Genomic DNA, 25,637 nt, shown 5'->3' with positions numbered 1-25,637 from the left:
TGATGAGCCATGAATTTTTGTGTCCACAACAGATAAAAATGAGATAGGTTTCAAAGTTTAAAAGTTAAGGAGAGACAAGTTTATGGAAAGGACAGTAGCAGTATTAGTATTTTTGGTCTTTCCAGGCTAATAACTTGAGTAAAGAGGTTGCAGGACTAGCACATCTGCTGCTGTAAATCTCCTTTAAGGCTGGCTACTTGCTTTTTTTTCTCCACATTCCCACAGAAGTCCCAAGAATCCTGGTTCCAGTTCCCCACTGTTTTGCACCCTGGGTAATCGTTAGTGCCCCTGAGTCACCAAAGCACTCGATTGCATGCTAAAGTTTCAGCACACACAAGCGCTCTCAGCTCTCAATTATCCATGGGTAGTTTAACCAGATTCAGTGGATTAACCGTGCTTCAGATGGAGAAACTTCATACCTGGAGCTACACAGAACCCCTGAGGCTCTGGCAGGGCTTGTAGGTCAGGCTGATGGCTCCAACGCTGCTGTCCTGCTTGAGCTATTATGGTGGAACCAATGAAGATTGGTCCCAGTATTTCAGTCCCCAAACTGAGCATATGAGGGGAGCATGGTACAAAAGCACATATATCTCTACAATCACACTGATCCCTTGCTATGTCAGCACCAACTCTACAGAAAGCCATGAGTATCCTCACACTCAAAAAAGGGATTGTGAGGATTGGGTGTTGGGTGTTGCAGATCAATGTAGAACCATACAAACACGGAGAGTCAGCGCTGCTTCAGCAGCCCCATTGAGCAAGCAAGTCTTGCCATAGCCAAGAGCCCAGGAAGCATGGCCTGGGGTTCAGCAGGAGCGGAAAGTGCCTGAGTGAAAAAGAGTTGACTCCAGAGAGATTATGATGTTGCAGAGAAACTATGATGTTGCCCCTTTGTGCTGCAATTCCTATAAACTCTGGGTTCCTAAGGAAGCCAAACAGATAAGAGAGTAAAAACACACAGATCCAACTTTGCACACTGCATCAGATTACACCCATGGAAATCAGAGCACCATAAAAAACGGTTCAAAGACACATGAGTAGATTTCCCACAGCCAGGTCTGCATCAGTGAGGCTCACCATGGGTCAGACCTGGCCTGCCCCGCACTGAAGCATCCCTTCAGGGATGCACTGCAGCATCCCTTCATCAAGGCATACCGAGAATGGAGAGTAACCCCATGCACCGGTAGGCTAGGAAATGAAGAACTGTTGATTCCCATTGACTTTACCAAAACTGTCCGCAGGTTTGCAGAGTTAAAGAGGCATTATGTAGCATTTTGCATGAACAAAAGAAGCAGGCTATTTTTAATTTTTTTAAAAAATGATTTTAGAAATACGATTTTCTAGCATTAATAACTTCGCAAACTTGGCAACAACCAGCCTAGTGAGATAGTTGCAATGGAAGGAGGCAAAAACAAAGACACATACAACTTTTACAAACAGAAAGTACAGGCATTGTGGAGGGATGCAGACTACCAGAAAAGATAGACTTTCAGACAAAATATATTGCCCAGCTACAGGAGTGTGACCTGAACTTGTATGAATTTTTAAAAGGTTTACTATTTATTGTCCCATCATTCCATCAGCCTAATAGTAGAGTGTAGAGAAGAATTAGACAAAAAGTGAATGAGCAAATTATGTTAAACATGCAGGAAATATTGCAAAAGGTGATAAATTGTGTACAGTGAGTTCTGTGACCTCGCATAAAATGATACTGTAGAAAAAGTATTTAACCTTATGCCATGAGACATTAAGAGCAAATAGATGCTTGCATTAGAGAACTAAGGCTGTTGTCATCCACTTCAGGTTTAGAGAGACAAACACCATTAATCAGGGCGAGATCATTTGTAGAACAATCAATAGAAAGGAACAAATTTAACCCAGGCTAAATATCTGCAAACTTCATGGGCAGCTGAATTACACAGGGAAAGGACCAAAACAATGATAAATTCTAGTGAAGATTAAGTACGTAGAGACACGTTTGAAGAATTTAGGGGGGCAGAACAAAGACAGGCTAACTGAGATTGCTGGCACCCTTATCCTGTGCACAGGATCTGGAAAACATCAGGAAAGACTGAAAGAAAAAAAAATGTACAGACTATGGACAACTGTGGGAAAGAGAACTGCTTTATATACTAATGCTGCGGTAATCCCAGGGCAGGCAGCAAGAGGGAAGTACGTGTAGTTGTAGAGACAGTGATTGAGGACAGAAAAATTTCCTATAGGAGAAGAAAGTACGGCATGTAACTTAAGCAAAGACTGTCCATGTTCTAATACTACACAAGAAAACTGTCAACCATATCCATAACCATGCCAGTGGATCAAACAGTTAGCTAGATTCCAGCTGGAACCGGGGAGCCTGCTGCAATATGATCACCACAATCACGATGAGCAGCAATATTAGACGGGAGAAATGTGACCAAGCAGTGGTGATGCACGATGCTGCCAATAAGAACATCATGAAGCAAAAGATGTTATCATTTGGCATTTATAGCAGATGACTCAGAGAAGTACCACCCACCTCTGGGCACCAGGGCAGAGCAAGACACAGATCTGAATGCAGCACAACACCACAACTCCTTTGTCTCATATCCTGAGGATGAATAGGCACTGTGGGACACCCAGTGCTCTGACTGAACACATAGGTTAAGTTTCAAAGACAAGAACACCTAGAAAATAAGGTAGAGGCAAGTAAAAAACTAAAATGCAGAGCTTTTCGTGCTTTAGGAGAATGACTGAATCCAGCAACCCTGCAAAAAGGCATTGTACCTGTAGAAACCAGTAAAAACTAGATCAGCAGCCTCATCAAAAAAAAAAAAAAAAAAAAAAAAAAGAGAGAGAGAGAGAGAGAGAGAAAAAAAGAGAGAGAAAGAAGAAAAAAAAAAAAAAAAGAAAAGAAAAAGCAGAGGATGTACACCAGTTCAGAAATGCTGAGGAAAAAAAGGAACAATGAAGAGGTCAAATCCCATTAGCACCAACTGTGGCAATAATACCAAGATATATCGAGAGCATCGGAGCATCTTTATCTGTTGTGAAAAAAAGTAAGTCTGGCACAACACTGCATCTATCAGTTACCAAATATAAACACCAAGAGCACCAGCCATGTCCACTGTAAATTGAACCCAGCATGAGAAGTGAACAAAATCTTAGTGTTGCTCTCATTGTTGAAGATGTTAAGAAACAAGCATTTCAGGATTGTAAGAACTGGTTTCAATTATTCTTAAAGAAAAGTGGAGTAGGAGGCTGAAAACCAGTAAGCTGAAATGGAAAAGCAATATGACTTCCTGCTTTGGACATGGGGACTCAAGGCTAAATCCTAAGAAATCCAAAACCTCCAAGAAACACCCAGGCACAAGTGGGTAGAGAGTTTGACCATCGTTCCAGATTTGATATGCATCAGCGGTGTGATGCTTTTACTCAGTTAATCACCGGCAATGCACGGAGGCAGAGAGGGTTGCGCCTGGAAGTCAAAGCACAGACAGTGAAAAAAAGGCAAAGGCGGCTGGGAGATGCCTGTTTTAGAGTACTACAAGTGTGACGAGCAGCCAGAGCAAAACGTGAAGAGAGAAGCCCAGGAATAAACTAGATACAACGCTGGCAGCCCACAGACTTCTGTTAGTAATGCCTAGCAGACACATTAAAAGACTGTGCTAAATTGAAAAGGATCTAATGGCTAGGACGAAATACTGCAACCCCAACAGTTCACTCCTGAGCCAGGAATGGGCATCTACCTGGTCACCCATCTGGTGAGCAACAACCCAGCTGTCCCCAGACAAACAAACAAACAAAAAACAACCACCCAAATACACATCTGAGATCAACCAAACAACTACAGCTCATTAATACAGTATTTGTGCACCTGGATTTAGTGATAGCCAAAGCCACAGCACTCCTGTAAATAGTTATCTCAATGAAAGTAGCTTATGTTAGCAGTATGGTGTCCATTCGTGTTAATATCCAGAATACTGTGCATTAAGTACAGTACCCACATGCTCTGCAGTGGCCACTGCCCCTCTACAGCAGGAGCATCTTTCTAATTTCCCAGTGGTATGTTTTGTATGGAAGGGGAGAGCTGTAAAACAGAAAGCTTTTTGTCCAAGTCACTCTTGTAGCCAAATGTGTTACCACCATTTGCAACTGGGAAATGATGACAAGTATCACAGTTGTTGCTCTCCTGTAGGTACAACACTGCACGTCCTCCTGTATGTAAACATACAGGTTTACATACATTTGTTTACATACTCCTGAAAGTAAGCAAACATATTTCCTATAGTTAAGTGATTAAGTAATGGTATCTTTTCTCCTGCATTGTTAGAATATAAAGTTTCTTACATGTGTTAATTTAAGGGTCTTCCACTAAACTGGGAGCTATCACTATGCAGTGTCTGTTACTAGTGTGTATGGTACTATGTCCTGTGCAAGGAAAACTGTATAGCACAACTAAATATTCACCAGTAACAGCACTCATTACAATCGCCAGAAGTTTTTCAGAAACAGAAATGTGGCCTGCAGCAGTCCACAGGCCTGATGTGAATGAGCTCGCAGGGCTCCAGCTGACCACCACTGCTGTATGCAGCCAGCACAGTACCTTCAGCTTTCACTCACTTGCCTAGCTTCCCTTTGAAGTCTCATATTCAGAGTTGACAGATTTCCACGTATGCTAAGAAGACATTAGCAAAAGTACATGCACACACATATATACAGCCTGCTAGAATGTCAGATACATATACCTTTTCAACCTGTACATAGTAACAAGACAGGCAGAACTATTTAACCAAAAACATTTTTTAAAAAAATAAAAATTAACTACCCTTATCTCATTAGGAAAAAGTTTCAATCATTTTCAGCATGGGCCAGCTGTAAAAACTGTAATTAGACTAAAACGTTTCTGTTACATGCTTCAGAACAGCAGTTGTGCAAACACCAGCACTGTGGCCATGGGCTGAGTCTAGCAAGCCCTCTTTGCAGGATGCTGGGACTGCACCTCGCCAGAGCTCCTCCTGAGAAAGGCTTTCAACACGGGGCATGTGGGTGGTGGATTTACAAACTGCAGTCCCTCAATGTGAGTGGAAAACGTGGCTTTACACCAGCAAAGAGTACAACCTCCTGTCTGTCCCACGCATCCCTGCCTCTCTCTCCTCCAGGGCTGGATCCTTCAAGCAGGCTGGAGTAACTGTAGCAGGTAATTACGAGTTATTATTGCTGCATTAGAGTGAGTAGCTATTCAGTAAATTAGTATGTGATATTAACCGAACCTATTCATTTGAAGAACAGAAGAATCAGCCTCAAAGTAGCAATTAAGAAATTATTCCTAAACAGGTGTCACTGAAAGAATAAGTCAGGCTATCATTTTTCTATAATTCCCCGGTAAAATGCTGACTTCTTACATACAGTAAACACAGTTTAAGCAGATGGTATGCTCTTAAAAGGCACAAAACCTATACTTAGATAAATCAATGTTGTTGGAAATGAAGGCTTACACTGATAGTCAGCAGAATTTGTGGAGCATCTCCTTAAGATTTAGGGATGATTTACAGCTATGCTGAGAGAATAAGCCGAGGATCTAAACCTCGCTGATTAAACTCCAAGGTACTGCTGGGAAAAACCTGAGCTCTTGTACGTCTATATGAAATAATCACTGACACCTACAATGCTCGGTTTGTTTTAAGAGTCATGTATGACCACAAAGGTGTTAGGATGGCTATTAATGTCTACACTGCTTTTAATGCCCCATGGCAGAAACATGTTAATCCAATTCCTTTTAATCTTGATCTCGCAAACGCTCTATTCTCTGGGTAGCTCCCCTGCTCTTCAGAGTGATTTATACACATTTGACTTTGTGTCCCTGGAGTTATTTCTGCAGGCTTGCAGGCATGAAACCGACAGATTAAAGACTTTGCTTCAGACCAAATATTGCTGCAGAAAATGTAAAGATTACACAGGAGAAGAATGCTCCAAGATCCTTAATGTAATTCGGGAGCTCTGTTCACAAGACACTTTTCACCTTTTTATTTTTTTAGGCTTTTTTAAAAATTTTGTTTGATTAGCTTTTGAGGATTTTTTTTTTTTTTTTTTTTTGGGGGGGGGGGGGGTAGGGGGTTGGTGTGCGCCTGGAGTTTTGATGTTGCTTTTGTTTGTTTGTTTGTTTTTTCGGGGGAGGTTGTTTTGCGTTTGGGGTTTTGCCGTTTGCTCGTTTAGCCTCCCGTTTACTGTTTTCTGTCCCGAAGCATCCCACGAGCACGGGGCCCGCAGGGGCCGTGCCCGCAGCGCGGGCTGGCAGCAGCCTCTGGCGGCGAGGCCGCGCAGGGAGCCCCGCTCGCGGCGCCGAGCAGAGGGGATTGCTGCGGGGCGCTGGGCTTTTCCTCCCTTCTTGACTGCCCGAAAGGAACAAGAGGGACTCCTCTGTAACTCCAGCTTCTCCCGAAGGAACCCGCGAGCAGCATCGCTGGGGGCGGCGATGTCGGGAGGCAGCGCGCAAAGCGAGGGCAGCTGCGCGCTGCCTGCGCTCTTAAGGTGACATCTTAAGGCAGCAACCCTCGGCTTTTACCGGACACGCTGCAACAAATTACAGCGTGAGCGGAGTAATTTCTTTACACAAAGCACGTAAGCGAGGAGAAAAGCCCTCCCGCAGAGAGAAAGAAGCAACATTTTCATGGGCCAGGGGCAGAGCACAGAGCAGGAGCCCACCAGAAGTTGCAGCAAACCCCAGTCCCCAGCACCAACACTGGTGCCTTAATTTGCTGGTAAAAGAGTTGCTGAGTGAAGATCATTTTCCGATTGATGTGATCAGGATAAACAATTTTAGCCTTCATTACCCACCATGTTTGGTTTTTCGTGAGAGTATTTTTCCAAGCCTTTGGAAATGCAGAACTTACAAGTGCCTGAGAGCAGAGTCCCAGCACAACAGCAGAAACAGCAGCAATCTGGTTTAATACCATACCAATTTACTGCGAGACTTTTTATCCATTCAGCACAGGAGAATCATCTACCCAGAGACACTTATTTCATAGGAAATCACCATCACACCACAAACAGTTAAAAAAAAATGTTAAAGAAATAAAAGCATTTCATCATCTTGAAAGTAAATTTATACTAATTGGAAAAACCATAACGTAAACAAAAGTATTATATCAAATAGTGTAACAGTGTTTACAGCCAGAAAAGGGCTTGTCTTTTGAACACAAAATACCTCCACTGACTTACAGATTCATCTGAACTAGCATTTTCCCTTCTCTTTGAAATTAAATCCACTGTTGTTTTGGAGTATTCTGCTCATGATGAGAGAGCCTACCCTATCTGATAGCAAACCTGGAGATGTGGGAAGGGCTGAGAGCATCACAGACTGGGAAAAAAGACATTTCCACACTTTTGCCATTCTTGCAATTCACCTGTGGTAGTTTTTATTTATTTATTTATTTATTTAGGAGCAGTGTGCTTGTGAACATGGCCTGCCAGGGAGGAAAATGCCACCCTCCAAACTCTGTCTGGATCATCGGGAAGGAATAGTAAACCACATATGACAGCTCCTACTACTATCAAATTCCTCCAGAAACCTACAAATACCTCTTCTGCTCTGCTAAGCTGGTGTTTCCTGTTAGAAACACTGTAGCACACCATGTTTAGACATAATTTTGATGACCCAAAACTTGGGGGAATTCCTTACACACATGCCCCTACTTGTGCAGGTTGCCCAGGCAGACCGCGTACCAAGAACATCCTCTGCTTCAAGGCAGTCACAAAAGCCTTTCCCAATAGGCCTGGTACGATCTGCTAACAGGAAGTTGGATTTGGCTAACATGCTCTGACGGGGGGGGGGGGGGGGGGGGAAATAAAAAAAAAATGGAAGAAAGGGAAAGGGGGAATGTTAGACAAAGGAAAAGGCAGGGCAGGAGAGTTGCCTTATCCCTGTCCAGCGGGTACCTATGACAGGACAGGTGCACCTCACAGGTCTCCTCAGCAGGATTCAAATGAGTGGGAAGAGGTAACATAGCCCAAACTCTTGACAAAGAGCCTCTACTCCCAGCAGGTCCCACATTTCTGCTCCAGCAGATGCAAACAGGCCACACCTTCAACCACCACTTGAAAACCATATATCCATGGTGGCAAGCAAGCTCCCCTCTAGGCCAAGCACATTTCTTCATTCCTAGTTTGGAATCTTAAAATGAAAGCAATGAGTTTGGACAAAAAGATATGCAACCACCTTTTTTTTTAATTATTATTTTATTTTTTAATCTCTACAGAGGTACATGAGGAGAAGAGGTGGTCACTTGTGAGTTTCTCAACTGCTGACAGATTTGTAGATGTAATTTCATCTGCATAAAGTTGACCCTCACTCAGGTACCTCACAGAAAATCTAAAATGCATTTAATTTGAGCTGTACTCTCTCAAACAGACTATGTACAAACAAAATTTAACAGTCAGGGGAATTAACTGCTCAGTCACCACACCCACAAGGATTCATTGGGCTTTCTAAATGTCTTTGACCTTTTCTGAGCACTCCAAGTACTCGGTCTTTCTGTATTTACAGCTTCACAGCCATCTACACTTAACAAGAAGTTCAGTGGATCAGAAGAGAGGCTTTTCAGCCTCCAGATTGTTGGCTGGATGTAGAGCTGGGTGCCCTCTAGAACTTGGCTAAGAGTACAGCAAAGGAGTTTGTTTTTCAGTGATAGTTTGCATGTCATGCACACTCTTCTGTCTCATCTGAGAGAGACTGCAAAATCTGTGTAAATCCTCTTTATAGCTTTAATGCAACAAGAATGTGACATATAACATTTCTAATAGTGCTAGTATTTGAAGAAAAAAATGAATAAAAGCAAGCATGAAAGCAGAAGTGCAGAGAAAGAGAAAGCATAGCCCTTTTTGCTTTAAGACGTTGCCACACTATAGGCTCTGCATCTTTTTCTGCAATTGTACATGGAATTCCCCTTGAAGTCAATGCAGGGTTTTACAGAGATGAGCAGTAGGGCTTTTGTGGACAGTTTGTGGGGAAATAAAACAAAAGAAGCACATATACAAACTTCTCTGACAAAATGTAAATCAGATGTTATCCATCAACTGCATGTTATCACTTATAGTCATAAAAGTAAAGAGGGGAAACTAATTCCTTTTTGTTTTGGTAGCACCTTACTCTTATAGCTGTAACTTAAAACGTACAAATCCTAATATTAGGATCATTGTACTAAACTTGTGTTAAGACTTGGGTTTACTCTATAAGGTCAACAGTTTCCAGCAGGGATGGCTTCAACCTGCAGAGGCTGACTACATGTTTTATTTCAAAGACCTTCACAAATACATAAGGCTTTGAGTGAAAAGCAGATCCCACCTCATGGCCATTTAGCCTGACCATGGCTATATTCCACCTCCTCCCACTAAGCCCTCAGTAGACAGACTTCATCTTTCTCATTCCAAAAACAGACAAGAAAACCAGTCCCCAGTCTTCCCAGGTAGTAAGGATTTGTTTATCCCTCTCCTGCTCTGCCGTGTTGTTGCATCCGAACACCATGCAGCCTGTTCATCTCATTCTCTAGGGTTCAGACTGAGAGGAACATTTTGCAAACACTTACTCATCTGAGCACAGAGAGAGCCCACAGGATACAGCTTTCAATGTCAGCATTTGAATAAGGCCAACTCCCTTAGTAAGTTACTGAATGTCCAGTTACAAAGTGTTTGAACTGAAGGCGATGACACAAATAATAATAATAATAATAAATAAATAAAAATAATTAAAAAAAAAAAAAAACATAAACCAGCACCAAACAAGCAAATGACAACAACAAAAATGGGACTTGCTGGCATAAAGGAAAAATAAAGGATGAGAATATGCGAAGACACTCCTACATGTAAATTTTTACTGAATGAACTTTTGGGATATTGCCAACATGGGAAACAAACAGAACATCAGGAATCAAAACACACCAAGGAAGCCTCTTCTACATCTTGCATACAGTGGTTTTGCCTAGATGGTACATGTTTTAACCTCTGTGTGATACCAAGAATAAGCTTCTTTTCATTTCACTTTCTTGCTTGAAGAGAAAACAAGCAATCTACATTCCACATTTACACCCTACTCTCCCTCTACACCTCTAGATACTCTCAAGATAGTTATCATGCCTAGTTTCTGCAAAGGGCTCAGCTGTAAACATACATGCGTCATGTGGCAATTGCTTCCCATTAGGTAAATCAAATTTAAATTCTATCCAAGACAGAGCACTTTGGTCACTGGCTGCATGTGATTGATTGTTCAACTCTGGACAGAAAGTGAAACCTATGTTAGCAACAAGTTAGTCTGGCTTTCAGTGTTTGGGGATGAAAGAAAAAATCTGTATAATTTATTGTCAAGCCTCAGGTTGGCTTTTGTTTGTTTGTTTGTTTTTGTTTTGTTTGTTTTGTTTAGGGTGTTTTTTGTTGTTGTTGTTGTTTTGTGTTGTTTTCCCTGCACTATAGTTGTTTGCATCTGAAAGATACAGCAAGATAAACCAGCAGTTTTTGTAGGTTCTGCATATACAGAAATCATGAGGGAGTAAGCTACAGTATGCAACTGATAGACTCAACAAAACTGATAGACTCAACAAAAAGAAGTCATCTTTGTTCATTGACTAAGCCTACACACACATGCATCAAGGCACCCTAGAAAGATTTTTCATTCATCAACAAGCCATTTTTAAGTGTTATTTTAAATACTTCTGGGATCTGTCTAAGCTCTTCTGTACAATTTCTCAGCTTTTTAATTAATTTGGGGGAAAATATGTTTTCTCTAATTTTTTAAGATTTTCTATGTCAGCCAAAAGGATCTTGCAGTTACTATTTTGACAAAGTGAGATTTTGCAATCTGCTTTTTCAAGTCATGAAGAGGTTGGTTTTGCATCTTAATATGGTTACAAAAATAGACAACACCAACTCTAATTTAGAAGATCCTGAGTTCTAGGAGGAGAGGTAACCAAATTACCAATTCAATTCTTCCAGCAGCAAAAGTCATTAGCATTGGTCATGAGGCTCAATTAAATGGATCACACAAAAACTAATAACCTTAAATCCTGTTACACTTGAAGCTGACAGCAAAACTCCCAGATTCCAGTGGGTCTATCAGTCTATGACCTTGAAAAAGGAACTACGGTCTTTCAAGTCTATGACCTTGAAAGGGCCCAGAGCTTTGTAATGCTTTCCTGAGGACATACCTTATCTGCATATGCTCATACCCAGTCATGTATTTTGTTTGCACTTTAGATGAGGCTCCTAAACTGATTCACAGACAGTGCTGCCACAAGAGATGGCCAAGCCACCAAGAGACTCTACGGCAGTCTTCTAATAATGCCTGCCTTTTACAGAGGTTGACCTCTTTTCACCTTGTTAAAAGCAGTAAGTAGTAAGTAATAGATCTTGTCAAAGGTTGCTCTGTAGAATAACCTCTGGAGATATTAGATAGAGGTGTCCAGAGAAATACCACAAAAAGGTGCTGACAAGGAAACCAAGGGGATTATGATTAGGAAGTGTGAATAAGCTAAGGTTTCAAACATACTCAGATTTTGGTTAGAAATGCTAGAGTACAGGAAGGAAATGTTCTACATAACATCAAGCCACCAAAAAGCACACTTGAAAAGACAAGTTAAAGAGCCATCACACAGAGATTATATACTGCACTTGATTTAAGAAAAGCTGTAAGAAATGCAATTCCACACCTAATGGGATTAAGTAAGAATATCTTCTCCCCCCACCAAAAAAAAAAAAAAAAAAAAAAAAAAAAAAGCACTTGTAAGTCTCATGATAAAAACTGAGAAACTAATTTACTCAACAGCAAACAAAAATTATGTACCTAAAAAAAATTAATTTTTCCTTCAGCTGCTTTTTGATCCAATTTAGAACATTTAAATAAATCTAACCTTGTACCAGATCTTCCACCAGATGCTAATTCACAATAATAGGTTCCCATTTAAGACACCCACATTTCCTTTAAAGAGATGAAAATAGAAGACCCTAAAAACCTAAGGCAGTAGCATAACTAAGAATGATTATTTCCCCATGTACCTCAATTTCTGACTTCAACAATTATGCAAAGGTTTAATGGGAGATATATATATATTATTTTTATTTTTATTTACAGTGTTTTCAGAGGACAGACTCCGCTAACTTTATTCTCAATGAAGTTGCCATGCAAAGTCTTGGCTCCTCCCAACTAGTTTTTAACAGCTCCATCAGTTGATGAGGACATTGTTGCACTCTGTGGACGGCAGTTGAAGTCTCTGACCCAGTCAGATCAAACCAGATCAGATGAAGTTATAGAAAATGTTCTGGAGATCTGGCACTTCTGCCAACAAAAGGCTTCTACCCAGCATTTTGAAGTTCTCAGCCAGCCCAGCTCTCCAGAAGCTTGCTCCTGCTTAATACACACAGCACTGTTCTGTCTATACACACACACACGTGCAGTGCAGGTAGACAGCAAAGTTAAAGAAACCCTCCCTAAACTGAGAGAGCAAACAAATAGTGATAGATGGATAAACACAAAATTGTTTTGCATCAACCTGAATGGCGTTATACAGCACAAAGCAAATACTTATTTCTGAGTGATTTATTGCCTCGTGTCGTCCTTAAAATAAGTTATTTTCAAAGGAGATGCATCTCACTTTGAAAAAATGTTGAAATCGAGTATTCTGACTTTTTTGAATATTTTCCTTCCCTTTCATTTTGGCAGAAGCTACTCACAGAACTTGATCTGTGAACAGCTTCAGGCCTCCACATACCATGTTCTTCAGTGACTTTCTTCTCATGAAAGTCTTGAGTGAGCATGTTTTTCCTCCAGAAAAGCCCCTGGCCTGCCTTGCACATAGCAAGCATTTTCCCCCAGAGCTGCTGCTGTTTCTCCAACCGCAGGACACCAATCTTACCCCTGGCAACTGCTGCTTGCCTTAACTCAGGACGAAATGGGGCAGCAGAGAAACTGTGTGGCCCAACTGTCTCTTCTGCACAACGGAAAGGAAATCCCCTCTGTGCTAAATACAGGGTTTGGCGAGAGAGAAGAGGTTCTCTCAGGACCTTGCCATATTAGAGGCCATCTCACATGCACCATGCTCGAGAGCACAGGCTGCTCTAAGCAGAGCTGGTCTTCAGATGGACAAATAACCTGTGTTTTTTCTGTGGGCACCAAAAGGATCACACTGTTTTAGCATAAATTGTTGAGATAGCTATTGAGAAGACAGTGGGTACACGAGGAAGATGCTATCCTCAGAATTGTAAAAGGCTAAAAAAGCACAGCTATTTGCATTTTCATTTAAGTCTTTCACAAATATTTTTATTTCCATAGCATTAAGCACTTGCTTTTGCCCTTCTTTTCCCCAGCAGTATGCTGCACAGTGTATTGCTGTGTAACATTTACTATACATGCAAGAGCTTCTCAATACAAATCAGCATGCCTGCTTGCAGCCTTGGTTTTGGTCATAGAGTTCTGCCACGTCAGACTAAAAACAGTCGATATTTTATAAAACACATTCCCCATGTGATGCCTGCCCTTGTCAGGTGCTACGTGGCACTAAAGCCTTGGTAAATGTAGACATGGACATTTCCTGCCAGTATTTCCTAGGCCCTGGAGCTGAGTAAGAAATTTGCTTGAAATTTTACAAGGGCTCTCTGAAGACAAAAGAACACCCGGACCTGGGTAGCTGGCAATTTTTGTAGTTGGAAAGGCGCAAGGTGACTTCTGCTGCTGCATTAGCACACACTGCACGGCGTATGCTCCCATGCCACGCGGCTCAGTGGCTCTCCCGGTGCTGCATCTTCTCCTTTCTGAAGAAAGCCTCCTCAAAGGAAAAGACACAGCAAGGACCTCATTGTATGCAGCATGGCAAACTCACTTTGCTGCCAAGGCATCCTCACTATGCTTAAGCTATCTGAAACCAATGTAGAAAATTCAAATGTGAAAATAAAAATCTATTTCCATGACTTTTATCATAAGATAGTCATTATTGTATCTCTTATTGTCCTTATTATAAAATAATTTGGCATTAATTACGATGTTCTAAATATTTATCCTCAGCTTATTCTGCCCCCAAAAACTTTCAGTCTGTTGAAAAGCATTTGGCTGACAGTGCATGGACTAAAAACTGAACTGAAAACTGGAAGACTGACAGCCTAGAAATAGGCTATCCTTATATTTTGGGATAACAGCATTTTGGCAAGAAAAAATGTATGGAATCAGACAGTGCAGGAGAGAAAACAGAAGAAAACATCCTAACTGCTACAGAGGGTGCAGTGTTTCTAAGGTGTTTCCCTGTCTATCCTACAAGCCTCACTTAATTTGGGTAATCCAGTAAGAGGTTCAGGTGTATGGCCACAGTATAGCAGTAAAATGAAATATCTGGAACCTCATTTTTAGGATATTATTAAATTGATTGTCTCATCTGAGATTCATTGACTTTGTATTAAAAAGACCCTCCCATATTTTTCCACTGATGAAGGAAAAAAAAAATGGGGGGCTGGAGAGGAGTGGAGATATAATATGCATGGTTATTCACTGTTTGACATATTTGACTACACGTATTTGTTTCTCTCAAATCTGTTTAGTAAATACTGTTTTAATATACACTGAGGAATATAGTATCATTCTGGATGATATTAAAAATTGCCTTCAAAGGCATAAAATAGGCAGCTGTGTCCTTATTTAACGTAAGAGGCCAGAAATGTTTTTCTCCAAAACACCATTTTTGCAACTTTAAGGTACATGCAGAATATCAGCACTAATTGTCACTCATCATGTTGAAGAATGCCTTGAAGGCTTCAGAAGTAGAGAACATACTTTTTTAGCTCTCTTTTGAAGAGATGGAGGGTATCTCGATCTGCAACAAAGAGAGCTTTTCTCCCAAGAACTTGCTAGGAGTTTGAATTAATGAGGAATTAAGTTGCATCTCAGCAGTTTTACTACACTTTGGAGAAAAAGGACTCAATGCCACCAGTCCCTGAGTGCCCTCAATGCCCATTGACTTCAACAGGCATTGAGAAATGTCCTCATTTTAGTTGACATAGCACCTCACCGTATTAGATTGCCCTTCCCCTCCCTCCTAGGAATGAATTTTTCCCACTAACCATCCCATTTGTATTTTGGTTTGACTGGAGATGAAATTAATATAGATGTTTTGGTGCTGACAATGTCTCTGTCAAATTATATAGTGACTACTCCTGATGAAACTTGTTTGTTTTCACACCATCATCGCTGATGATCTCAGCACAGCAGTGCTCCGAGAATAATGGTTTAGTCAACTGCAAAGCAGCAGAAGGAACATAAAACAATGTGTGCTTATATAGGCCCTACATAAATAGTGCTTTTTAAAAATGTTTGACAATGAAATAATAGTTGTGGCTTTGTTTCTTTTTTTTTTTTTTTTTTAATAAATTAACCTCTGGATTGTTAAGGGTCCAGTGGACCTTTCCACACCAGAGACAATCGTAGGGCCTGAAACTTCTTATTATATCCTCCTACGAAGGGTATATGCAGATGCTGTTTGTTGTGTACCATTATCAAACAGGGGTAGCTTATCCCCACTCCACACAATTTCAGTGCAATCCTTGGAGCAATACCAATTTCAGAAGTTTCAGAGCTGACCCCATGTACCCTGGGCCAGTTCAAGAAAGTTGTAATTGGATGTACATGATTAGAGACTGGGGGACTGTGGGGCTGAACATCATCTATTTACTACTCTTTATAGTGTTTTTCTTATTTAAAACTCCTGTTGATTGCTCTTAAAAAAAAAAAAAAAAAAAAAAATCAGAGTGGCTCTGGTAGTGACAAGATTTTTCAGAATATTGGAAAAACTTTGTTCTCGTTTGTGGCCTAGGGCTCCACTGTCTTCCCATTTCTTTCCCCCTCCACCTCTCTCTTTTTTTTTAGAGGAAAAGGAAAAACCCCACAAAACTTCACAAACAAAACATGACTAAGCTATAAGGTGTCACTCCCAATTCATAACAGCATTATCAAGAGAGAAAAGGCACATCAGTGTTAAAATCAGGCAGTGTCACATCTAACTGAAACACTTGGTGGGCTTTTCGCCTACGTTATGCAAGCCTGAGGCCGGAGTGGCGACTGTCACAGCCAACGAGACACAGACAGATAGATGATGGAGAGTGCAGACTGCGCACCCACACATAAAGCTCGTGAGAGGAAGGAGAGCGCACGGAAGGAATATTAATTGAGCACAAAATAAGTATCCTCAATATCCCCCTGCCCCCTTAAAAGTGGCCACGAGACAAGGAGCGCTACAAACATGTTCATCCTGGGGAAACAGCCGCCCTTAACGTGACATGTCAGGCTAGCACTTTAATAATGGGATTTGCACAGCGCACGACTGATAGGCTACATGCAGAATGGACCCCGTGAATCTAATTTTCTCCTCAATGAGTGTTACACCAGCCTGTAACTCCACAGATTTCAATAGAGTTGCTCCGGATTTGTATCAGGGTGAATGGAGAATTAGGCTTTACTATGATTTTTTTTTTTTTTAAATCCGCAAGAATGTAATTCTCCTTACCCAGTCATACTCTTTTGATCTTTTCTACTTTCATAGCGGGTTATTTAGAGGAACTTGTCTTTTAAAGATTCACATCAAATTCCTGCTTTCTCTCGTTTTTTGCGTTAAACCAACAATTACTCAAATTTTACTTATTTCTGTTCTTGAGTCCATATTAGCTTTATTAGTACTGAAGAATGAAAAAGTAGTACAAAGATTTTAGAAAATGTTGTAGTAACATCATTCATTTTTTCCTCTACTGCCTTTTTAAATGCCTTTCCATTACACAGCCAGTTAAAATAATAATAATAATAATCTTCACACACTACACAGACGCACTTAAGGATATGGAAGTGAGGAAAGAAGGAAAATCCCTTAACATGTTTTTAATTACAAAATCTATTTTTCCCCTCATTTTGCACACCGTTGTGGAAACAGTTGTAGATTCTGATCTCATCAACCCCAAAAAAAAAAAAAGTGCAACACTACCACCCCCCCAAGTTTTCACAAGCAAAAAAAGCGTTTGGGTGTTTTTTTTTTTTAGTCACAAAAAAATGTAAGTTGATGTGGTGGTTGAAATTCTCACAAAACCTTTAAAAAAATATTTCTTCCTCCTAAAACACTCACTCAGGAATTAAGTTAAACAGCAGGTGGTAAAAGACAGTCCTGAACAAAGTGATTGATTATGTTTTCTGTACTCCACTGCTCAGCTTTTAGTTTCTTCAGGTTATAAACTACTTCAGTTCCAAGAACAGAAGTTTCCTATAAGTGAGGTATTCTCATGCCCAAATTTCTAACACACACAGTGCTCAGTGTTGGACCGGCATAATTCCAGGTCCTTTGCTGTCACACTCTCAGATCACCTTTGGAGTTCCTGTTTGGCTCCTAAAAATATTTAGTGACAAATTAATCCCTTGACCTGACCAAAACCAGGAGCAGGCCAAGATTAAACCCACTGGCTAAAATCAGTTCAGAGTAGCTCCTGCGGAGGTAGGGTTTACTATTCACAATTTGAAGCTCCTCACCTAGCAGCTCACTATTGCTATTAAATATAAGTTGTTGTTTAAAGTAAAATAAGAGGTATATTTGGACAGGGAATAATGGTAAACTAGTTCATACAACACTGAGTTACTGGTAGTTGGTTTGCAGAATCAGTGCACAACACAGCAACCTGATGATAACATCGCCTGTATCTTGGAGGGTTTTGTTGCTTGCCTAGACCAAGTGCTATTCTGTGGGTAACCACCGTACCAACTCAGCACTCCAGAACTGAAACATTTAAAGCACAATAGAGGAAAAAATACATATGGAGGGTGACGTGATAACCTCTCAAATTAGTGCTTACTGTAGCCGCTCACACAACACATCCTAACCCCAATCTCTAATTCCATTTGTTGTGCTACAGAGCCCCCTGTGTTGAGCATTACATACTAACTAACATTACTTACATATTCAAAAACCCTCAGATGTTAAATCTAGGAACCACTGGTCCAGGTTAATTACTCACCTTAGGCAAATTAATTCCCAAGTACTGAGCAAATAGCTCAAAAAAGCTGGCTCTAAACACCACTGTGCTATACTACATGCAGTAAAAAAGTAACTAAAGGCACAAACCCACAAAGTAAACAGGGGAAAAAACATTTCTGCCACTAAATAAGGAAAAGATTGCTCTAATTAAATATATTTCTCTAATAACTCCTGTATTAGATTTAGGGAGCATGCTCAAGGACAACTAGTTTAAGCTCAGCACATCCTTGGACAAACAAAAAACAAACAAACAAACAACTTAAAAGTACAGAAGTACACTGACACTGGGATTGAGTTCTGAAACTGTATCAGGCTATTAAGTGACAGGGGCACCCAAAGATGAGGCCCTCAGAAAGGTAAGAAACTGGGATGAGGGCACACAAAGAAAGCCCTCAGAGAAAATCCTGCAGGGGATGAGAAGGCAATAGAAACTATTTGAAGAGTTTATGCAGGTAGAAAGCTGAGGGTGAGATCAAACGATGCCCAGATCCTGAGTTATTACCAGAGGTCTCGGTACCCAAGTAAGAGTAATGAAAACATTCAGAGCCAAAGAAAAGTGGAACCAACTCCTGGTTCTGGCAAAGGTAGTACTGGATTTGCAGTATTTTCCCCCAATTAAATTCAAATCTCATTCCTCCCGTCTTCTTCTAAAGACATTGCCCTTTTCATCACCCAGCGAGTGGAGCTCTCTGGCCAAATGGGGCTGCACCCCACACCTCCACATCCCCTTACCTGGAACACTGCCACAGTGGTGACATGAACTGTCTCAAAGGATGCGATTATAAATGTGGGACACCTACATAAACACTGCTAATTGCAATGTTTTGAGGTATTTATTTGGAAGTTGTGTGCAGGACTGACTTCTGGAACAAATTCTCAAAAAAGGGGACGGAAACAAGAACCAAAAGCAAAACAACTTTTAAGCTAAGGAAATTGTAGTAAGCTTTCAATGTTTTACTTTGAAAATCCTACAGCCTTCAGCAAAATCCTTGGAAAATCTCTTCGTGTTTATAAAATAGCATTTGATATCACCATCTAGAAACGTACAAAGCAGCGCAACCAACCCTTCCTAAACTCTCTAAAGCCAAGTAACAGCTGCATTTCCCATGTGGTGGCTAATAAAAAAATGCTGACTCTCCGCATTTTTAATTACAGAGTAAAATAACACCTGAATGTAAAATAGTAGGCATACTATTATTTCAAAAGTGTCAGGGTTGCCCCTTCAACCAGAGCCACGATGTGAGCAAACGCTCAGTCCGCAAAGCAACAGAACAGCTCCTTGGATGCAACAAGGCACAACAGCTTTTCTGCTTCAACAAGTCTTCTCACCGCATCACTGGCATAATTATTTTATGCATGTTATGTGTGCTTGTTATGTATACCTGAGGTGATTTAAATCATTTCTTTGAGTATAACAAAAAAAATTATTTCCATAACAGCACTTTGTTTTTATGTGTCAAGTCTACGAAAGCTAATTTCTGTACTTATTCCTGTAATATGGCTTGTGTTCAAACGCAGCGTGGTAAGATATTGTCTGAGATCATTGTTTTGTCTGTGTCAAAGAACACTACACCGTAAAAGTTTCAAATTAACATAGTAATGTAAGTTTTAGTAAGAGGAAAAAGTGTTCTCATAGTACTTCATCCAAACCTTTGCTTTAATTTTGTGATCAACTTCAAGCATTTCTCAAGGCAGAAGAATGCGAAAGCCCCAAAAATTAGAGAGGTATATGAAGAGCTCCAGAGCATTATAATTTACAAAGCAGAATGCATCATTTCACTAGAAATCATTTTTATTTCAGGGGTTAAACAGCATGCAGCATGGAGAAGGGGTGAGGGCGAATCAACAGAAATTGTTTGGAGATGTTGCAGAGTGGCAACAACGTACCAAGATATCTGATCGGCCCTAGCATTAGTGCCTACGACTGACAGAATCTCAAAACATTTCAAATATTTCCACTAGGACTCATGCATTCACTGCAGTGAGAATCTATACATGAAAGATTAAGCCAAGTAAACTCTCTTAATTATATATGCCTACCTATTAATTTGATTAGTACGGGATACCAAAGCCAAAACAAAAGAATCACTTGGACATATGAAGCAGAACTGCAAGACCCATTGCTTTATACAAATATAGATGTTTCAAGCAATAGAGTCTACTGAATAGAGTATTCCTGTAACAAGTTACAAGAAAAATCAGTATCTGTGGGCCTTGAGAAAAAAAGTACAGTCTTGCTCCAAGAATAAATCGTATGGTCCTTGATAATGAAAAGATGCTTAAAGCCACAACAGTTTTGCTTTTCTTTTAGAGCAAAATCTTATCCAGAATATTTTTCTCATAATAAAGGGTTTATAAGAGAAATGTTCACTGGAACTAAAATTGAGCTCTAAAGACAGCTAATAGTATGAAAAGAAAGCGGTAAGTCCTCAAAGCAACAGGTTTCCAGAAAATCCAAAAAGTTAACTAACAGCAGAAATGGGATGACAAAGACTAGGGGATATCTTTGATTAAGTAAATTGTTTTAGAAGCAATAACAATCTTGCAAGAGCTCTTCTAATATTAAAGATCCTCATGCCACAATTACGGTCTCAGAAACAGATTATTACCGGGGGCTACATGCAGACAAGTTACGAAGTCTCAAATCATTGCAATACTTACTCATCTCAGGGAGGACTCTGCCCACACAAAACTAAAAGTTTCAGTACTTAAAATTACCTTCTAAAGGCAACGTGAGATTTCCTCCACCTTATCAACTCCAGAACAAACTCCAGCTCTCCCAGAAACAATCTTTTACAGAAGACTCCCCTGAGGCGCTCAGGATAAACGTAAGCAGTCGCAGTGTATTTTAGATTCACAAAGTGAGGAAGCAAACGTCAAATTAAAAAGCACATACTACTCTTTATCTATGAAAATAGTTCTGATAAATGGTGATATATATAAAATGGCAAATACAATCTCACCGCTATCTTTTCTACTATCTACATACGCAGTTTGCTTCCCTTTTATGTTAAATTAGCAGAAATAGAGTTCGATTAATTGAAGCTAAAAGATGAGCAGATATTTTGAATAGGGGGAGAGGGTTCTGATTGTTCTAAATGTGTAAAGTTTTACAAATCCTGTAGTTGTAACTTCTGGAGGAGTGCCATTCAATATTCAAGAGTGGCAAACAGAACTTATTGCTTTTTTTATAGGTTAATGTGAAACTTTTTGATATTAACTGATAGCCTGAGAGTCTCCAATTAAAACAGTAACACTTGGAGACGGCAGCAGTTTCTTTTTTATGCCATAAATTAATTATTTCTATTTCTTGCTTCAATGCATTTTAAGTTTTGAGACTTTGATGATCTCAACAGATGCAAACAAACATAAATCCCATCTAAGTTAACAGGGCAGCAAAAACATCCCAAAGTCTGTGGGCAGCAGTAGGTATCAGCACTTCAAGGTCCACGTGTGATGAAGAGGAATGAGAAATCCCTGGTTAGTTATCGTAAAAACAGGCTCCTTACCATTATCTGCAGAGTACAACGAGGTCCAAGTCGCTTTGTTCAACCACCACACCAACTGCTCTTTCTAATTCGTGACTTAAAAAAATATATATTAAAAAAAAAAAAAAAAGCCACACTTCCAAACACCTCCCTTTGCCAGTGATAGCTGGGGGAAAAGCTACCGAGAGCTTTTAGGCTTCAGTAACGAAGGCCATCAGAACCGTGCTTCATTAAGGGGGTGGAAAACAGCACAGTCAAGAGTCAGGTCCCAGGGTGCAGTGTTTTGCCCCTCTCGTCCTCTCCTCCGGCTCACCGGGTCTTTGAGTAAATGAGGCTAATTTTTCCAGTAGCCTTTAACTCCCCAGATTAACCGGCATGGAAAATGTGACTAAAAACTCGCAGCGCTGTCTAGCCTCCGAGCCAGCACAGAATCAACTTTGTTGGAAGTGTTGAAGGACACCTAGCAAGCTGCTACTTGCTGGGTTCATAACCCAGCGCTGGATGTGCACACACAGCGCAGGACTGCGCCATCTAGTTCGCTGCCGGCAGCCCTTGCCCTGCCCTGCGGGGAGGGGACGGACGGACGGACAGACGGACGGAGGGATGGATGCCTCAGGATGCGGGGCTTCAGCACTTGGCAGCGTTCCGTTCGCTAACGATACAAGTGTCTTGTGCGTGCGTGTTTGTTTTTTTTTTTTTCATGAAATATCGCCACCGAGATAATCCACGTCCCGTGGATATGGGAAAATTTAGGCTATAATAGCGCGGCGAACTTGTGCATCTATCTTTGATTTACAAGATAAAAGCAACTTTTAAATTAAAGAGCTTTTCTGCTAATCGAGCTTATTATGCCAGAGACGGGAATGATTTTCCTAGAAAGTTGTCCCTGTGTGCATGCCTATTATCTTTACTTTCCCCCTTCCACTAATGAGCATTTATCTAAAGAGCCTGTTAATCCTCTGATGTGTGCTTCTGGTCAGAGGTAACAGTTTGAATAAAACCACTAATCACTTATCACTAATCACTGATCATTAATCACACTTCTCCCCGGTGCTTTGCGACCTGCACAGCTCCCCTTGGGATTAAGGAGTCACAAACAAGGATTTTAGCCATTTCTTAGGAAGAATTCCCAGCTTTTGATACCGGCAACCGCATTCACCACATGAAAGTCACGAAATGCCAGGCGGGGGCTTTCATACACCGTACACTTTCCTACTGAAAATAAACCATCCTCTTAGGAAAGCCTCCCTCCTCCCGCAAAACCCCCACGAACTGCGCTTCGCTTTTTCCTTCGGCTCTCACCCTCCGACTCCCAAATTTCTTACAGCCCGGTTTCTGGATTATTTCTGCGTGACAGTTCCTTACAAGAAAGTTTCCTTCCACCGCTGCTGCTTGACGCACTGCTCGTTGTCCAAACGGCCAGACGGGGAAAGTCTGGTGCAAGCCAGCGGGTGAGGATCTCTGAAAACTGCACGGTCGCAAGGCAAAGCCCCAGCGAGATGCTTCGCAGCAATTAGCAGCCTTCCCCCCGAGCTTTGATTGCATCGAGCTAAGCACCGCTTCTCGCCGATAAAATATGGAAATCTTTTAAGCTGGCCGCTCAGCAAACTCCTGATATCGCTCTGGGGTTTCACAGAAACGCACATTTTCCCTTTATTCCTACCCACTCCTTCGCACGACCTCCCTCTTTCCGACTGAGCCCCGGAGCCGAGGGATCGCTGCCGGTGCCGGGACACAAATATTGGAGCAGGCAGAGTTGAGCGGGTCTCCCCCCACACCCCCGCGGCTCTCAGCCTCCCCAAAACTCCTCCGGGGGCACAGAGAGACCCCGGGCAGAGGCAGGGGGCGCAGAGCTGGCCGGGGGGTGACAAACGGGGCTGGAAGTGGGGTCAGTGTAAGGGGGTCCTCTAAGGGATCTCCCCCGCCCCGGTGCCGGCGGAATCCCAGCGGAGCATCCCCGGGGGGCACCGGCCCGCGGCGTGACGTGAGGGCCGGCACCGGGATCTCCCCGCGGGCACGGCGGCCGAGGGGCGCCCACCGCTGCTGAAGTCGCCCAGAAGTTTTGGGGAGCCGGCGGGGAGCTGGGGGCAGCTGTCAGCGCCGGGCAGCGCCTTCCCCATCCCATGCCACCCTTTTCCATGCCATCCCCATCCCGTGACACCCCATCCCGTGCCGTGCCATGTTATCCCGTCCCATCCTACCCCATCCCATGCCATGCCATCCCATCCTACCCCATCCCGTGTTACCCCATCCTACTCCATCCCATCCCATGCCACCCTACCCGATCCTACCCTACCCCATCCCACCGCAGGCTGCCCCATCCCCTCCCCTCCCCTCCACATCCCATCCCATCCCATCCCCAGGTGCCGTGCGCCCCCTGCCCCGCCGCCGCTGCCCTGCCCCTCGGGGGTCGCGCACGCCCCCTCTCCGCGCTCCGTCCCGGCGGAGCACCAACCCGTGCGGCGGCGGGGGGCTGCGAGAAGCGACCCCCGGCGCGGAGCCGTGCGGGGCAGCGCGGTGTTTGCAGGAACTTACCGCCCGGCGCGGCGCGGCGCAGCGCGGCGCGGCGGGGACGGGACCGGCGGCGCGGGCGGAGGAACCACGTTGTACTGAGGGAAGGTTACAATGCGTGCTATTTACAGCACCATTACATCACCCGCCGTGACGTCACGTGGGATTCCTGAACTTCTAAATCATTGCGGGCCGGCGCGGGGGGGGGGGGGGGGGGGGGGGCGGAGAGGGGAGGGAGAAGGGGGGGGACGGGGAGAGCTGGGGGGCGGGGTCTGAGTAAGCCACGCCCCCCGCGGGGTGAGTCATCGGGAAGGGAGGGCACGCCCCCTGCCTGCCCCCCCCACCACCCCCCCGCCCCGTGGGGACGTCTGTCCGGCCGGCCGTCTGTCCGCGGTGGGGAGCTTCCAGAAGAACTTTTTCTTTTCCTTTTTTTTTCCTTTCCTTTTTTTTTTCTTTTTTTTTTTCCTTTTTTTTTTCTCTTTTTCCTTTTAAATTTTTTTCTTTTTTCCTTTTTCTTTTTTCTTTTTTCCTTTATTTCTTCTTTCCTTTTTTTCTTCTTTCCTTTTTTATTTTTTTTTCTTTTTCCTTTCTCCTTTTTCCTCATTCCTTTTTCCCTTTTCCTTTCTCTTTTTTCCTTTTTCCTTTTTCTTTTATCTTTTTCCATTTTTATTTTTTCTTTTTTCCTTTTCCTTTTTTTCTTTTTCTTTTTCTTTTTCTTTTTCTTTTTCTTTTTCTTTTTCTTTTTCTTTTTCTTTTTCTTTTTCTTTGTCTTTTTCTTTGTCTTTTTCTTTGTCTTTTTCTTTTCCTTTTTCTTTGTCTTTTTTCCTTTTTCCTTTTTTTCTTTTTCCTTTTTCTTTTTTTCTTTTTTTATTTCTTTTTCTTTTTTATTTATCTTTTTTCATTTTTTTTTCTTTTTTCCCTTTTTTCTCTTTTTTTTTTTCATTTCTATTTTCTTTTTAATTTTTTTTTCCTAGAAACAGAGGAAAATCCAAAAAGGGTATACATTGTGGGGGGGAGACACACCCCACCCACCCCCCTGTGCCCAGCCCTACATGTGTCCTGCCAGCCCCACAGCACTGCCCCTGGGGAAACCCCTTTTGGGGTTTCCTTGTGCCCAGAGCTTATCCTGGCTCATAGAGCTGCAGCCCCAATCCCACAGGTTCCCCTCACACAGAGTTGCTGTGCCTGAAGAGACACACGGGCATCAGCCTGGTGCTTGCTGCTCCGGTGCCAGGGCCCTGCTTTATTTCCCCGCAGGGCTTTAGCCCCTGGGGTGAGCAGTGAGAAAACCTCAGCATTACAATGCAGGCTCTTGGGATCTGCACAGGCGCTGCTGGGTTTGGCACTCAGTTAACACAGGAGAGAGTGATACAGCAGGCAGTGCCACGAGCAGGAGCTACATCACAAATGGCAGTAATACGGGGCACTACTCCCAGTTGTACCCTTCTCCTCAGGGTATCTAATAGTAGTCCTCGGCACTGGCACTTTATGCAGGATTTAAGCAGGTAGAAGTAGATCCTATCAGTGACTATCAGTAGGTTTCGAGCTCATTCAGCTGCTTACGGTAAGGCTCAGTGATGCTGTCCCTAGAAGTGTTTTGCCAGGTGTTATCCCTGCAAACTGC

General features: G+C 42.3%; 1 protein-coding gene across 1 annotated transcript in view; it reads right to left on the bottom strand.

Moving 5' to 3' along the window:
- Window positions 1–24,093, bottom strand: part of CREB5 (cAMP responsive element binding protein 5) — a 260,411-nt gene extending 236,318 nt beyond the window's left edge. Inside the window, exon 1 of the mRNA XM_084282029.1 lies at window positions 24,038–24,093. The gene's annotated coding sequence lies outside the window, so the exon portion shown is untranslated. The remainder of the gene's footprint in view (window positions 1–24,037) is intronic.
- Between the last annotated feature and the right edge of the window lie 1,544 nt (window positions 24,094–25,637).

The sequence above is a fragment of the Netta rufina genome, assembly GCF_964035555.1.
Source record: "Netta rufina genome assembly, chromosome: 2".
Classification (NCBI taxonomy): Eukaryota; Metazoa; Chordata; class Aves; order Anseriformes; family Anatidae; genus Netta; species Netta rufina.
The sequence above is the reverse complement of the archived record's forward strand: the minus strand, read 5'-3'. Positions and strand labels throughout refer to the sequence as shown.